A 16678-nucleotide genomic window follows, 5' to 3' on the forward strand; every position below is an offset into this window, starting at 1 on the left:
TCGCATTATCAAGAATAAATAAAGACCAGTCTTTGTGAATTCTTGGTGTTATTTGATAATTCGCCAGACATTCCAAAAGCTAGTATCAGCTGAAAGAACGTAGGTCAACAATAATCAGTGCCGTTGGGTTTAGGCGAATAGCATTAGTTATCCACAGGATTTTTGACATTATCATCTCCATCACCATCGTATTCATACACGTATTAATATACGATTGGTATCTGCTCCCCAGTTTGAAAACACAAAAAGGATTCTTATTCAGTTTCTTTCCAACCAAGCTGCAATATATCGGTCTGTTATAAACAGGCAAGCCATTCATGATCAATCGCCTTTGAGTATGTTTCGGAACCTAGCACTCAACGTTCCATGGGAATCGTAACTGGATAATTTGACAACTTAATTGGAAACTACCTGACTACCAATCATACATTTGAAACTCTCCACTCGTTATGTATTTTATTCCAAATTGCTTCACGAATTTCAAAGCAACTACAAACTGTAAACCAAGAAATGTTCGTGCTTCTCTATATTCGCAATCGCAAAATTCCTAAAAAAAGTTTTAAAAGTACGATGTTTATTTTGGCGGATAATGTAATTAGTCTTTGATTAGTTTCCTAATTGAGTTTGATAAGTGGCTTTATTAGCAACCGCAACGCAACTGCAATTTTCTGATTTCAGCAACACACCCTTACAGTCATCAAGCTATCCATCTTCGCAAATTCACTTTATTTCCGACAGGAGCAACTGCTCTGACGAGACCTGAGCTCGCACCTGATCATTAGTCAGGCATTAAATACAAGCATCTCCTCATTAATCTCTCGCCCTTCATCGCCATGATAATTATGTATTTCACCTGCTTAATAGCTTTGACGACGAGTAGGCAACCAACAGGCGATTACACGAGCGTCTCCAGTAGCATACCAATGGTTATTAGTCCCCGGGATATAATCAACCCTGTCAAGTCATCAGGAAGACGTTATGAAAAACCGTTGATAAATTCATCAAAGATCTCGATGAAGAAGCTGACGACCATTATGAAGGTTCGGTCGAGTTGTACCTTTGAGTAGTTAGATTCTTTCTCGTTAAATGTACTCGACGCAATCGGGTGAAGGTGGTTGTGACACCGAACGATCTTTGGAACATCCTAAATCCCCCCCCCCCAAATAATGTGCTGCTGGCAATTTGGTTGCTTCGGCAAAGCGGTACGTGTGCTAATTGAGATGTCACTTGGGTAAAGATACGCATACTACACTCGCTGCGCGTGTAGTGACGGCGCTATAGTTGTAATAGAGTACGAAAATTATGACTGCAGACACATTGTTAGTGTCAAAGAATGATCCTACAAACATGGGTTTCGACACAAAACATATCTTACAAAAGATCATGAGAAATGGGCTTTGTAGTCAATTCATTGAGTTAATGAAGAAGGGATTTGAAATTTACCATCCTGAAGTATCTATCACGCTTCACTATTCCATCGAAAAGATTTTGCTATATTATTGGCGAGCTTATAATTGACACCCAAGAACTGATAACCAAGCAGTTATTTGTTCTAGATAATACCAATATTCTGTTTCATGATGGGCTAGAAATGAATATCTGGACCAAATGGTCCAGTCATCATTTTGTAAATACCCAATGCACAAGTCATCCGGAGAAAGTTCAGCGTACTCCTGACGAGAAGCTGGCAATGGAAACGTTTTTCTTCCTTATTGAAATTAATATTGCAGTTATTTTTGAGCGATCTAAAGCTGGAAGGCATCATGAATGATAGATGGACAAATTTCTATTGTACATTCCAGACGATTCTCGATTTCTCATCAGCTATAATAGAAACGATAAGGAATTAGCTTACGATCAGTGAATTAGGAAATGAATAGGCATTTAAATCGAAACTTCATCACCAGGAACACGACAAGGTTTTCTTATACGAAGGTTTTATCGATGTTTGAATCAGTTCTCATCTACCCAGTAATAATCTGAGTCTAGAAGATTAGAAAAGGAATTACGAAATCAGCCCCTCCAAATGATGATCCTGTTTATATCTTAATGCAGTTGGTCATCTCAGTTTTTTTAAAGGTATTCGCACTTTAGTAATAGCTTGTACTTTCTTGGACACGTTAGAAATTCGACCCGATGAACCATCCTTTCAAAAATCATACATTACCTCTCTGATGTGTATTGCAGGAGAAAACAACATCAAGCGATCACAAATCGATCATAATTTTCTGTGAAAAAAGTGAAAGGCTGTCGTGTAAATAAATGAGCGTCTGTTAGATGGACACAGATGTATGTCTTTTACTAGCATAGTTAATGTCTTTCAGGCCGGGCGTGAATTGTAATGAAACATCATTCATCTTGACTACGGTACCATATTTTCGAGCTTGCTAAGCCACTCTGCTTAGTATGCGGCGGTGATATCAATGCGAGTCATGATATTATACGAAATATGCTAGTAAAAGACGTACGTGAAAGTAACCAATGAAAAAATCTTAATACGTAACAGTGAAATCCCTTTAAGAATTTTTTTAAAGATTGGACCGGTACATATTATTTCTATATACCTTGTACAATTTTTTTACATAAAAAATGAATGTAGCCAGACTGACACTGCCGGGTGTGCCAACCCTTTGCTAAATATAGAATCTACTAGCTATATTAGATTAGATAAGACACTGCCCGATAATGTCCCTAGTCCATTATTGCTTTTTTAAAACGCTCATGGGCATTCGATCTGCAAAATTGAAATTAAGTTAATTATAGCCGCAAAGTTTGATCACTCTTACTCCTCGATGGATTTGTATAGCCGAAGACGTGTCTATCATATGATGACCTTTTTGTTATTTTTATCAGTGTTTCTTGTCATTTCTTCGAATTCAAAATAAAAATCTCGTCTATGAGTTCCAATTCCAATTATTAGATGACTCCCTACAGCAAATCCCATTAGATGTTTCAACAATAGATTCATAATTGCTTGGATTTCGTGAAAAGAGTGAGCGGCTTTTTACTTCAATACATTTGTTCTCCATCTATTTCATTAGACTTTTTTTTTCAGAAAGTGTTCGATATTTTTCTGATTTGGTTTCCAATTACATGAATTTCAAATATTTTTGCCTTTAATCGATCAGTGCATGTGGAACAATGGCTTTTAACGGCTTTTAACGGAGGCATATCAATATACTATCTACATGGCACTGGCCACATAACATATTGTATCTACAAGTCATTACATGGTTTATCATGGATATCATTTCTGGCCTGTCGGTTAAAAAATTACGGTTATCGTTTCTGTTTACACTCTTAGAAAGGAACACACACAGAAGCGTCTTCCCGTCGCCCGAGTGCACCCGAGATCCAACTTTACTTCACCTGACTAATAGTCCACGATGGCACTTACATTGTCGTCGTAACTAAGGGGAAATCGAGCACCTTCACCGTGACGTCACTGTGAAGATTTTTACCTCCGCGCAGCGCGTCGCCAATGCATCGACCCGCACAGAGATGATCGCCGCACGGGCATCCAGTCGGGATTGAGTTCGAAAAAGCGTGAGAGTGAAGTCGGATCTTAGATTTTTCCAATTCATGTGCATTTTGATAATGGTAAATATTGCTGAGAGTGGAAAGTGACTTGGCAGCGGGTAGCTTGGTAATAACGCCCAGTAATGCCGTATGAGGGTATTTAGCCGATGTAGAGCATGTTATCTCGCCCCATCTTTCTGATGGCGACTCTTGTTTTACTCTCACCACTCTGTATTCCCAACGGTAGCTGATAAAGACATGTGGCAGGTTTCCTCGGTTATTTGCAATGACACATTATTCCTTGATGACCGCCCTATGATTAATGATAGAGAGATCCGAGAACAATAATCGTCAACCACGACTCGAAACTCCAGCTGCTCTGATTCTTTGATTATACATTACATGTGTAACACTTATTATGATTTATCCCGGGGAACTTGTCTCTAATTTTTCAGTCTGGTGAGATATCTTGATGTATATATTCGATAACGTGCTGGGATGATATTAGGATGGATGAGGCGTTAGTTTCAATTACCGGTCTCATCTGTTCGTCGGTGTACATATTGTTATCTTTATCCATTTGGCGACGTAGGGTGTGATGATCTGCATGCGCTGGCTAATATAAGCGGATGGGTAAGGCCAGAAAAATGAAATCAAAAATGACTTTCTCTTCCCCGCCTCTCCGATTTAGGCCGCCAACTGAAAAAGTGTTATTTTGCATTTCATTGATATTACATGTCTTGTATGACTTAAAAATGTTTCACGTGATTTTTTTACCTACCTGCTAACGAGGTTAGTGGCTTCAAAAGCTGAACAACTTCTACGATCAACTCTGTTATTTCCATTCAGAGTTCTATTAAGTAAAACCAACGACAGAAGAGAGAAAAGGAACAGAGAAAAGTCGAGAGAGGCAAAAACTTCCGCGTGATTACAGGTCCAATCAAGAAACAGAGGACATTTTAATTCTTGTGTTTGAAGTTTGGGCAAATTTAGTAAATGTGCAACTCATTGTGCTCAGATAACTCGAGTTCAAGAAAGTATTCACTGAGTGATCTTGAAGTGGAAATGAAACCAACACTTCAATGGACCCATCAACGAACATTAGTTACTATGGAAATATCATGACGCGGAGGTCATTTTCAAGACTCTCTCAGCTTCTCCATTCAACATATGTTTTGAATTGTAAGTTATGGTATTTTGGATGCTTCAGAACGAAGAACCCTCCTTGGTCCTAGTTTGTTCTATTTCTGATTTTCAATGGGGGACCCTTAACGAACGGGAAACCATTCCGAAAGCCTCGATCCATCACAAGAAACCCTTATACGACAAGAAGCTGGAACAGAAGAGAAAGATGGATCGTAAATGTCAATTTCGGGACTCTCGACTTGACTTTCAAGCAACAAGGCAGATTACTTTAGCCATTTTAAGGATTAAAGCTGCTGAGTCGGAGCTACGTCCATTTCATATTTTCAGTGGGCACCACCGGCACAATGCCGGGACGGGGAAACTATTTCGAAGGACTCAAAGCTGCACTTACGCATGCGCATGTTAAAGGTTACCAGCAGTTTTTGAGAGATCGTTTGATCGTTTGATGACGAAATGACATTACAACTCTATATCGCAGGGGTCAATTTTAGGGGTTTAAGAACTTAACTTAATCCTGAACTTCCTATGAATTACTAATAGAAAAGAGTGATATGAGCTTGGCGCCAAATACGGCCATAACTACTTTTTGATTTCCGATCTGCGGGTGGAAGGAATGGAGACCGCTTCAAATCTACTCCGGAAATGTCGTGGTGATATCACTTTATGACATTAAAAGGATTATAATAGATCAAAGCGTGGACGATATTGGTGGTCTGGAGAAGGGAATGAAATTCAGGGCTAAATCACTGGATAACAGCCCCGTATAATTGTATCTTCGCCATAAGCATCACAAACATAGTGTGGGTCTTGGGCTTTAGGCTGTCTATACTCAAAAGGTATTTTGTTCAACCGCGCACTGTTTTGAAGAAGTCCGTGGTTCAACGACTATAATAATGTACATGTCAATCTATTCCGAAAATTCCCCGTAAAACAAGCTCTAAAAAATTTCTCCGTTTTCTCCGATTTTTTAAAGCCTACTGAAATACAAATACACAATAGGCACATACTTCGTACTTTGTCATTCGTCATTCGTAGCTTACCAAACCTGCCTATAACGAAGGAGTGGCGTTCCGATGGAGCTGCTGTTTTCCAAGAATGCAATAATGTATGTTTGTGTCAGTGCCGAGACAAGAAAGCTGCAACTGAGAAGGCGCACTGGCCGGCGACGACTGACTTCAATATCCTATTTACGTATTCAAGGTATGTATAGATAGCATGGACTCGTCGCTCGATCTTCCGAATAAAACAAATGGAAATGCCATTATACTGATAGAACTGTCTGGGACAAGCAATTCCCGAAGAGATGGGCCACTCTAGACTAACTTGAGTATAGCGCAATCCATTCTAACATTTGCAAAATGACCCGTGGGAGCGGAGGAAATGAGGATTGTATGTTAATGAAAACACTTCGATTCCTTGTATTGTTCTTAAATAGCAGTGTCAAAGATTTATCACGATTTTGCTGTAATTGAGATACATGTGAATACCGGTTAAATAATGCGTTGGGCAGCAAGACGTTTGGTTTGATGATTTCAGATATTCATTCCTCTTTCTGGTAAATGCTATTGCTTCAAAATCGTGACAAGTTAATCCATTCGAATCGTGTAGATCAAAAGCGGCACTAGTATTGAGTGTTACTGTCACAATGTAATACGACTACTCCGTGCTGACCTTTCAACCAAAAAAAAAACAATCCAAGCCAGTATCAACATTGATACTACCGAATTCGAGAATATACACCAACTTCATTTCTTGAAAATAACAGCCTAAGCTCGACCTTCAGCTGATAAACTGAAGTTGCATGTGTTTATGTACCCTACATGTCCAAAACACACCCAATCACTTAATGCATCTCAGTTGATTAAATTGATGTTATCCTAATGGCAAAATCATCATCTGGGGCTGTTAAAATTCTGACACCTCCTTCTTGTACTACGTCCAGAATAACACGTCATTAAACATGTTCAAAGAGGCCATCAACAAGCTTTGTAAATAATTAGTAATTGTTGAAGAAATGTAACATTTTACAATAACATAGACTGGAGTAGAAACTTAGAGCTACATGCTCTTAACATGAAATCTATTTGAATCTATCTGAGGAAGTTGGTACATTGATCTTATGAGTACTATGACTAAAGATTTGTAAGTTCTCTCTGCAAAATATAACATCCCTTCAGACATTAAGTATAATACGACAAAAAAATGCCGTCAAACGATGCTCTTACCTCGGTGGGGTATTAAAAAAGAGCATAGCTTTCCTGTTCTTTTCTCTTTAAGACGTTTGTAAGCCCCTTTGCAATCAGTATCTTTAAAAATACAGGATTCTCAAGTTAATGTAAGCAACGAAGAGAAAAAAATGTCTTGTTGAATCCGATATAATCAAGGTCGCGTTAGTGTTTAAGGCATGATTAAGGGGAAAGTCGTGATCAGATGCGCAGGCAGGATTCAGCTTTTCGACATTGTTTTTACAAAGGGATCATCCTTATCAATGTGTTTCACAATCCTAACAAAGTAAGGGAAAAGGGATAAAAAGCATAGTATAGTAAAGGTTCATGTTTATCTGGCGTTTGGTTTCTTTTCGATAATAGCTTGAGGCGCAGTGATCTAGACACACAATGAAACGTGGAGTATTGCCATTGCCATAGAAACTTGGAAATAATATTCACCTCTCAGGCAGGATAAAGGATATTCAAAACGTCGTTGTTACGAATGTTGTCAAAATATGTTTCTCAAGCTAAAAGCACATTCCTTTTTCTAAGAGGGTATCACTGTCGTTGACAATATTCACCAGGATGTATGTAACTTCATGTATACGATGTACTTACCATAAATGCATGATTTCTTTAACTCGTGATCTCATATTCCCCTTTTTATTCACCCAGAAGATGTAGTAAGAAGAAAGCAAGCTGCTACTTTCAACATCCATTATGCGTGGAAAAGCCAAACGTTCGAAAGAGATGTACAAGACATGATTGTCATTCATAGGAAGATAATGATTGTCAATCTCAGATAATAAGCCATGGACTCTTAGTTGGTCTCAAGTTTACCGATCGGAAGTTGACATTGCGGTGGTGTATCCCGAGTCCCGACTTTAATTGCCCGGAAGTTAACAGCCGGCCATGCCGTAGGGTGTCTTAGAGCGAGATGGGTTGGAATTTTCTTGACTTTGTGGACGACGTGGTGTGGCAAGGCCGAGACATACGATATTCTACTGGAGGTATATCATTTCCTATGACTCGGCGCTTCAACCGGCCGCCGAGAGCAGCTTTTACGAGTAAGCACTCCCCAAGGCCGGCATATTCACTCGTGGGTTCGTCGTATCGGGCCGCTTTCTCAGTGAAACACCTGCTTTTTGGTCGATGAGAAGAGAATACCTGAATATTGTCAATTCCGATGGTGTTCGTCTCAATCGACCACGCTAAATCAACGTCATATTGATTAGTGTTCTAACCTACACGCGAGGAATAATCTTGAATATATTCTGCATTAGCAAGGATTACCTCCTTGTTCATGACATCTCCTTATGGAGAATTAATTGCGATATGTTTGTAAGAAGTATTGGTTAATTGATTGATGACATGTTGATACGACGTTCGGCACTGAGTTGTCAAGTTCGAGTTCAGGGGTTTTCAATATCGTAGCACTTCGTAAGAGTGGCGAAACCTACGTAATGTCATTACGCTACTGCTCTCAATGTTGCATGCACTTTTTTCAAATAAGATCTATTCAAACATAGCAGTTGTTCTTCTTCTGTATCTCAGGCGCTTGACCGTTTGCACTTTCACTGATTACATGAGTGCATGATTTCGAGTGCTGATAAATCCACAATTCTTACGAGAAGGTCTCGATAGCTCGAGTGACCTCATCGCCTTTTCTCTTTGTATTGTTATTTGAAACAGAAATCGATAATGTAAGAGAAGACATGTCAAATGATACTCCCTCCGATAATCCGTTCACTTGAACACTATCAGCTGTTTTCACTAGACAAAACAAAAGTTATTTTTAGACCATTTCATTTTGTCAGAAAAGAAAAGACAGTTATCACATGCGCTGGTCGGTGTCTCTATTTGTTGCAAGGCTATCATCACCGTGATTAGGGATCCTATGGAAGCCCGTGGTAAAATGAACGGGATTGATACACGACCTGTAACATTTACAAAGTCAAGCATTTTCATATAGAAGATTTATGCCACTTTGCATCATCTATGACGATGGTGTGTACGTTTGTGTTATTACTTTTGAGATCGACTTTGACACAAAATACAGCAAATACATGTGCATGTACATGTACATGTACTAGGCGTGTTCTATTGCACAACCTACAGTTCAACAACACGGGTTCAGTGCCCTCATGTATCTCTTTCGCCACGAGATGGGTCGACGTCGTCCTATCTGGAAATGGAATCCGTTTATTTACTATCAGGGAGCATATTAGCGAACATTATCGTATTAGGGCCACACAGATAAACACCTGATAGGTAAACTAGATGACGAACACATTAGACAGGTGACCGCATGCTTGTCTTCGTGACGAACGCACTTTAAGGGAGATACAGGTATGTGGTATCGTGACCTTTGTTATTGGGTGATGATATGTTGTGATTCTGTTTATACTATTACTAGGACGGAGTAGCATAGGGCTTCGGCTTTACCATTTTGGAATTTGCATCCTCTGACACACGGTGTTTTGGAGGACAAGATTTGTGACGATCGTGAAATTCTATGTTTTAGGCTTGTTACCATCGTTTACTCGATTAGCAGGGTGCTATGCTGTGTTGTCAATTCATCTTGACCTTCAGTGGCCTTGAAGAAACTACAAAGAAGGAGAGAGCGGTTCAAAAAGGACCCCCATCCCGAGGATCACCAACGTGTTCTAGTAGTGTCGTTGCTTTGGATAATCAGAAGAAGGAGCCTCCGTATAATATGTCAACTGCTCAGAGATCTCACATGGACACAGGGTCGGATGCCACAGACAATATCAACACTACCCTGAACGGTCGGGTTGACCAAAGTGCACTAAGGTGAAATGCACAACACGGCAATACCTTTTCCAGTCTTTAGAAAGAACATCGACAAAACGACCTGCTATTACACCGATTGTCTCAAAAAGATTGATAACTGTTCACACACTCAGTAATTCTGTTGATAGTTTACAGTAAATGCACTCATCGCCTTATTGTTGCTAATGAGACCTCCTTTGCCTTTTAGAATAACTTCAAACACACTGCAATATGCAGTTTGAAGACGAGGTACATTGACGAAGTTGGTTGGTCTATGCCACAGGAAGGCGATATTTTGCCCAACACTTGAGTGATCTGTTGAACCTGATCACAATTACATGAACAGAGCAATATATCAAATAGATACGTCAAAGAGTGTACTAAGACGGCTATCTCGATGACAATTTTGGAATCTTAGTAATCTTAATTCATTTAATAAACATCATACCTATGGGTTTTTATGCACCGAAATGTGCTTCAAAATTGACATTTTAATCATTTTCGATATCCAAACAACCGTCACACGATGCCACAGCATCTTCTCTCGGGTTTCAATCACGAACGCACTCACTTTGATTACTCTGAGTGTATATTAGTATTAGCACTTTAATCTCTCTCTAATCAATCATTACCTCCATCATGTTGAAAATAAATTCGAACGATACACCAGACACCTCTGCACCCTAAGGAATTAGCTAACATTATCCAGTAGATACACGGAGTGCTATTAGGCGCCTGTTGAAATACTAGTAATGGTACTTTGCAGTGGATGCGATTGAAATTCGTAAGTCTCACATCGTAAATATGTTTTTAGTGTCAAAGACTTAAGAAAATTGGCACCATAAGATTTGCCTTCAAGCGACCTTCAAAACACGTTATCGCTGCTTAGCTGTGTCCATGACTAATATATTTTCATACCAAAAGCAATGAAATCAATTCCGATGGTGGATAGCTTTCAGTGGAATGATTGCCCATAAAGTTCGATACTTAATGAAGAAATATGATCAAAAGGGCCGTGGCTGTGTATCACGAGGTTGAAGAAATGCGGCACTGTAGGCTTAAGTTTGGTGGTTACGAAAGTCGACTTCTCCTCTTCCAGTATAGAGATTGGAGAATTGAAGGTACGGTCTTCAAGCTGGGCGTCCGGCATTCAAAATTCCCACTCGATTCCAAGTTAGAAACACCTGGAGGGGAATTATGTCTACAGCTAGCGAATCCCACTGTTTCCAAACTTAACGGATGAACACAATCTCATTGAAATTGCTACATGAAGCTCTAAATACACTGATGACATGATTAAAGCCGTTCCTAGTCCCTAATAGATTATTATTCGCTCTGATTATAGGCGTTCCGAAGAAATGCATCATTACACCACCGAAACTACTTAGATTCAGCCTAGGTAACTTCCAATACACTCTTATAACCATAACGGTCGTCAGCAAGCTAAAATATCAGCCATCATTCCAATTTCCTTCGGCCGGTAAAAACCCAAGCTTGATCCGGACCGACTATTCATCATTTCTGATATATGCGTTTGATAACCAATGATGAGAAATCACTTTGGCTAAGGTTAAGCACCTGGATAATCGCTAGGTGACAACTTTGCTATTGTAAGTGCGAACAGTGGGAACTATGTCTTGTCTTTCTCTACTACTGATGGCTTGTCTTGATATTAATCCTAGTGCAATATCCCAAAGGTATGGTATCAAATCATCAAACGCCAGCGAAGGCGCCTTATATTTTGCCAATACCCTTTTAGTATTAATATTGGGGGTTTTCTCGGTGATTCGGATTCAATCTCCCTCTCGGGTTGAGCACAATAGGACAAAGTTGCCTCATACCAAGAAGGCGATGATTTTTGTCATTACGAGATTAATATGATAGCGCCTCTTCGCGGTGGTCTATTTCACAGAAAAGGCCCACATACAGGTTCCTAATCAAGTAATACAAGTCACTGAATCTGAATTTTGCCTCTCACAACCTGGGATTTCGATTGTCGTAGCTACATGTACGAACATTCTTTATCGGGAAAAGCTACTTTTAAAAGTACTAATTCTCATATCATTAGTGGCTAGCTTTCGTTCCATCATTTTTTTAAAATTGTAAACATTCTGTTTTGTGTAAACAGGTTCCGACTGCCTGAGGTTGATGATAGAAGACTGGAAACTGGCTAAATAATTAAATCTGAGTGTCTCACATACACAATTTATTTAAGGACTCGCGGCACATTAAAGCGTACGTCTATATCAATTGATATGTACATGTATATACACGTTAGGAAATTTCATTATTATGTGAAAATGAAAATGAGTCAAGGTCGTAGTTTAAACCGCTAGTTTTCGTGGGCTTTTTTTCGCGAATGAACTCGATTCGTGAAAAACAAAATTGTTATAGTGAATAGCTAAGAGACTGGCGTTGAATGAGTCTTGTTTAAAAGAATCGTCTAAATGGACGTACGACACAGTGACATTCGTTGACAAGGGCCACATCATGATAAAGTGGTTTCTAACCGTCTTAGATATTTGTATTATCACTACAGCTACGATGATTATAATAGTGATACTGGTAAAAACAAATGTATCTTTATCAACCCATCATGTTCCCAGCTACTACATAGTCAACAAAAGGATTATGCACATATCATGCTGCAAATATACAAATGTTGAAACCTATTAATGCTATAAATGTTCTTTTGGATCACGTTTGATGTTTTAAGCCGATTGTCTAGGCAAGAACCAAACAAGTCTTCTTGAAAGCGAGATGATACATGTATGCCTGACATTTAGATGCCTCATGGATCATGCCGACTGCGAATCAATATGGCTTCCGGCTTACCCAAAGTTGAGTTTGGGCCAAGTGAAGCCAAGTGACCAGGGAAATCATTGATCATTCCCAGCAAAGTATCGTACGATATATGGCTTGCCAATCGCTGATTCTTTTTGCCAGTCGCAGAAACACCGAGAAGATTTGCTACGTGATGTCTTGAAGTCTGGTCAGCGAGGTAAATAAGCTATCGCTGTATCGTTAATGGAAGATTCGGCCACTGAAAGCGCTTACAAAGCGGATAACTGTCGAGTCAATTGATGGTTCCATGCCGATTCGTGTGTCATTAGTACGTTGCACATTCGGGTCAAGCTAATGGTTCGGCTTCGAACCATACAAGGAACAAAACGTCGATTGGTTGAACGTGCCTTCCGATCACCATCACAATTTCCGTAGTAGTCCTGCGGTAACCTCCGTACAGCTCTAGATGATTTGTAGGTTTTCTTATTGGCCATCCGGTCCTATGCCGGTGCATGCTGATTGGCTCTAATGGCAAGAACGAGATGAACCTTCTACTAGTCACCGCAAGGTTTTTTACATGAGAGCATGGCTGATAACCAATAAGTAGGAATAAGGTTGGTCAAAGAGCGCGGAAGTGATGGCCTTTTTAGATCAAGGAGAGTAGCAAAACTGTGTTTTTCTGCTGCTGAACGGAATCGTTCGATGAGACTAATCTTTTATTTTTGCGCTAACTCTTGGTTTCATGTCCGTGTGGATGATGCCTTTACTATATCCGCACGGATTAAGTGTTACAGGTAACATTATTTGCCCGCTATTTTCCATTGATGTCGCCTCTGCTGTTCGTTTTTAAGATTAGTAACCCAAGTGACAGTCTCGTGTGTCAGATGACACGCGGGCGTAGTTTTAACGTTCGGTGCTATTAGGTTTTACTGACGTCAAGAAGGGGAAAGTAGAAAGAACAAAGTAAAATGAAATACATGTCATGTTTAAAAAACATTCGGAACAAGTAGAGTTATTCAGTTTCGTTGTTATGGAAATGGCGCGTCAGGGGATGCCTTTCCGTGTTTTGTGTGTATCACCCGTTTAAGAGAACGGTGGTCGGGCAAACGCAGCCTTTGGAAGAGCAATGCTATACATGTTAGCTATTAGCTCAGCAAAACTTGCGTGTACTATCAATGTTCTCTTTTACGTTAATGTACCTGCCTTTTACGATGGGTTCATTTCAATGTCAGTAGAATACTAGTAGCACTTGCTTTTAAAACATATCTTCCCCGAAAGGTTACCAACCCAAATAAGAGTACATGAACGAAAACACAACAACAATAAATCGAGATACATGTAGTTTGGATTTCTCAAAACACAATCTAGCAATGCGTATTAGATGGAACTTTTCCGCTTTTATCTTTTTCGTATTGACAATCGTATCCAAAATAAATCATTTGCTATGAAACTCCGCTTGAAATATTAACCAATTCAATGCGATTTGGAGCTGACATTTGTACGGATTAGAAACCAAGTATGCTGAACTCCCAATTGTCAGTCCATCACTGTTTGATAATAAACAAAATGCATGTAAAATCTAGATTCATCCATTCCGCCATCTGATTGGCTGCTATGGAAATGACGTCATCGTGCCATCAGTCGAAAATTTTTCGTTTCCTTGGAGTTAATTGAAGCATGCCACGAGGAAGCCATATTTCGACAAAGCCATTTAGAATACTTGAATATGGTCTCCTGTCTATCAGAGCGAAGAATTGGCAAATATGGAATCCATACATATTGTAAATGGCCCATTACGATTCGTCCGTCTGATGTTAAAGACCAAATTGACATCCCGTATTAACCGAAAGAGAATGCGTTCTGGCACCATTGAAGAGAACAGATTCAAGAGATCCTGTAATAAGCATGGCTCATATCCTAGAGAGATGGTGATATAAAATATGATATAAAATCACAACCAATCATGCCAGCGTCAATTTCAACGTTGATTCTATTCAGCTTCCACATGATCAGTAGGGAGGTTTCGCAACCGCCCGGTTAGGCCCTTCTACGACGTTTATCTATTGTTCAGGTAAACTCACACAATAGATAAACGTCGTCGTAGGGCCTAAACGGGTGGTTGCGAAACCTCACTAATATAGATATCAGACGACGTCGACAGTTGGCTGTCAGCTAGGGAATTAAGTTATGAATAGGTCGTGTCATAACCCACGACCACGACCTGACGTAATTGACGGTGTGTTTACAGTCTAGAAGCGTATGTAACAAGGAGGAAGGGGATAGGCGGATACATTAGCCCAGCTAATTGATAAATGGACTGGACAACTCCTGGCAGTGAAGGTGAACACTCTGGGTATCTTCCAATAAAGTGGCAGATCCGTCGTCACGAACTAATTACAAGAAATCACCAGCCTTAGTGCCAGGTTTCATTTGCAAGAAAATCCATTAGAAAAAAATGCCCGCTGACCAACCCTCAAAAATCGTAAAGCGATTCCAATTAAGAAGATTTAAAAAAACGAATTTGCATATCTCTAACTTTGAGATTATGTTTGATTAAAAATTAGATTTAACAAGAACCAACCTTTGGAGAAAATCGGCCCAGTAGTTTTGAACAGCTGCTTAAAAAGACAATGAAAATTACTTCTGCAAGCCTTTAGCTCGTTCGTGTCTCATTTACAAGCTAGGTTTGATGACTAATAATTCGAAATGTTGAAAGGTCAAATAAACCTCAGCACGCTTATATGCAAGGGATAATAGGAAGACCATGTTCCCTCGCGATCACATCACATTTGATATACGGCATCCTCTCATTATTAACATGACCAAAGAAAGGCCAGCAGGAGACAGTCTCTGTGGTGACCAGTGTGCAGGAAATTATGGTACCAAAAATAGAATCTACTTTCTTTTGAAAACATTTTGGTCTTTAGTAAATTACCCCTTATAATCATAGTGGTCTCAGGCAATACGTCCTTTGGATCGCATTATTTCAGAGTGTGATTAACCAACAAAGTCGAATCACAAACGCAGATACATACCAAGATTCCAAATTATCAAATATTAGCAGGGTATTAGCCAGCCAATCAATACACCTTGTCTGGAATTGACCCTTCTAACACATTATAGCTACATGCTTGATATCAGGCCAATTGATCACTTCGAACCAGATTTCCCAAAGCTATTAGTCTAAATGAAATAATGTCCTCGATTCATTACTACACTATATGATATTTAGTACAGCTGAGAGATTCGCCACACCTAAAAGGCGAACAATAACTTCTCAACTTTACTTGACCTGTCTGCAATACTTGACATCACATAAAGCCAGCGTCCACAATGCCCCTCTCCAACAAGGCGTGCGAGCCATGTGAGCGTTCAGCTTATACGCTCTTTGTCATTCTCGTCTGATCTGTATTGCATGTGTGTTAATTGCAACCAACTCCAAAATGTGCCGTTCAGCACGAATCAGGAAATCGTTTCTTCTCCCTCACAATAGAGAACGATTCTCCTTCACACCATCAGCAGAAACAAGTGCACGGGTAACAGTATTAAGTGACATGCGTAAGCGATCTACTTAACCTTTAGTTACATAAGCGTTGCCCCACCAAGTGCGCTACATGCCACCGACGAACCTACAAAGCATACATGTCGATGCCGTAAACATAATATCAAACAAACGCAGATTTTATGTACAATATGTACAATATGCAATATAACAATCGTACCCGTACACGTCCACCAAGAATATTCTGACATGCAATGTATAGTCTAGTCAATAGCTACTCCAGCTTGGCAAACAATCACCTCGAAATAACTTCAATCCTGAATATCAATCAAATGTAATAAGATCACTGTCACGCATGTGGTTTCTATACAATCTCACTTGTTCTTTAACATGATACACCATATCTAAAGAGCATTCCCACATTCTCAATATATCACAATCTATGTTCAATATATCACTAAGATTCAGCAGAACAATCGATTCCAGCATGCCCAAGAAAATTTGATAAAACACCACACAAAATTCGGAAATTCATGTACCGGCCTCCGTGTCTACCATGCACTTATACATAGGAGCAACGATACAAACGTGTGTTCACCTTTCTCACTGGCATGGAACTGACATTGAATACATGAATTACGTTACAAGCGCACGCCATTACAAAGGGTGGTCACTTATGCAGTTGATTAAGGCATGACTGCGCAATTTTGTGAATGGGTCATTTCGA

At 39.7% G+C, this 16678-nt stretch overlaps 1 protein-coding gene across 5 annotated transcripts in view; it reads right to left on the reverse strand.

Moving 5' to 3' along the window:
* Positions 1-16678, reverse strand: part of LOC135483180 (gonadotropin-releasing hormone receptor-like) — a 70521-nt gene that overhangs the window by 40734 nt on the left and 13109 nt on the right. The window lies entirely within an intron of this gene.

The sequence above is a fragment of the Lineus longissimus genome, chromosome 2 (assembly GCF_910592395.1).
Source record: "Lineus longissimus chromosome 2, tnLinLong1.2, whole genome shotgun sequence".
Taxonomy (NCBI): domain Eukaryota; kingdom Metazoa; phylum Nemertea; class Pilidiophora; order Heteronemertea; family Lineidae; genus Lineus; species Lineus longissimus.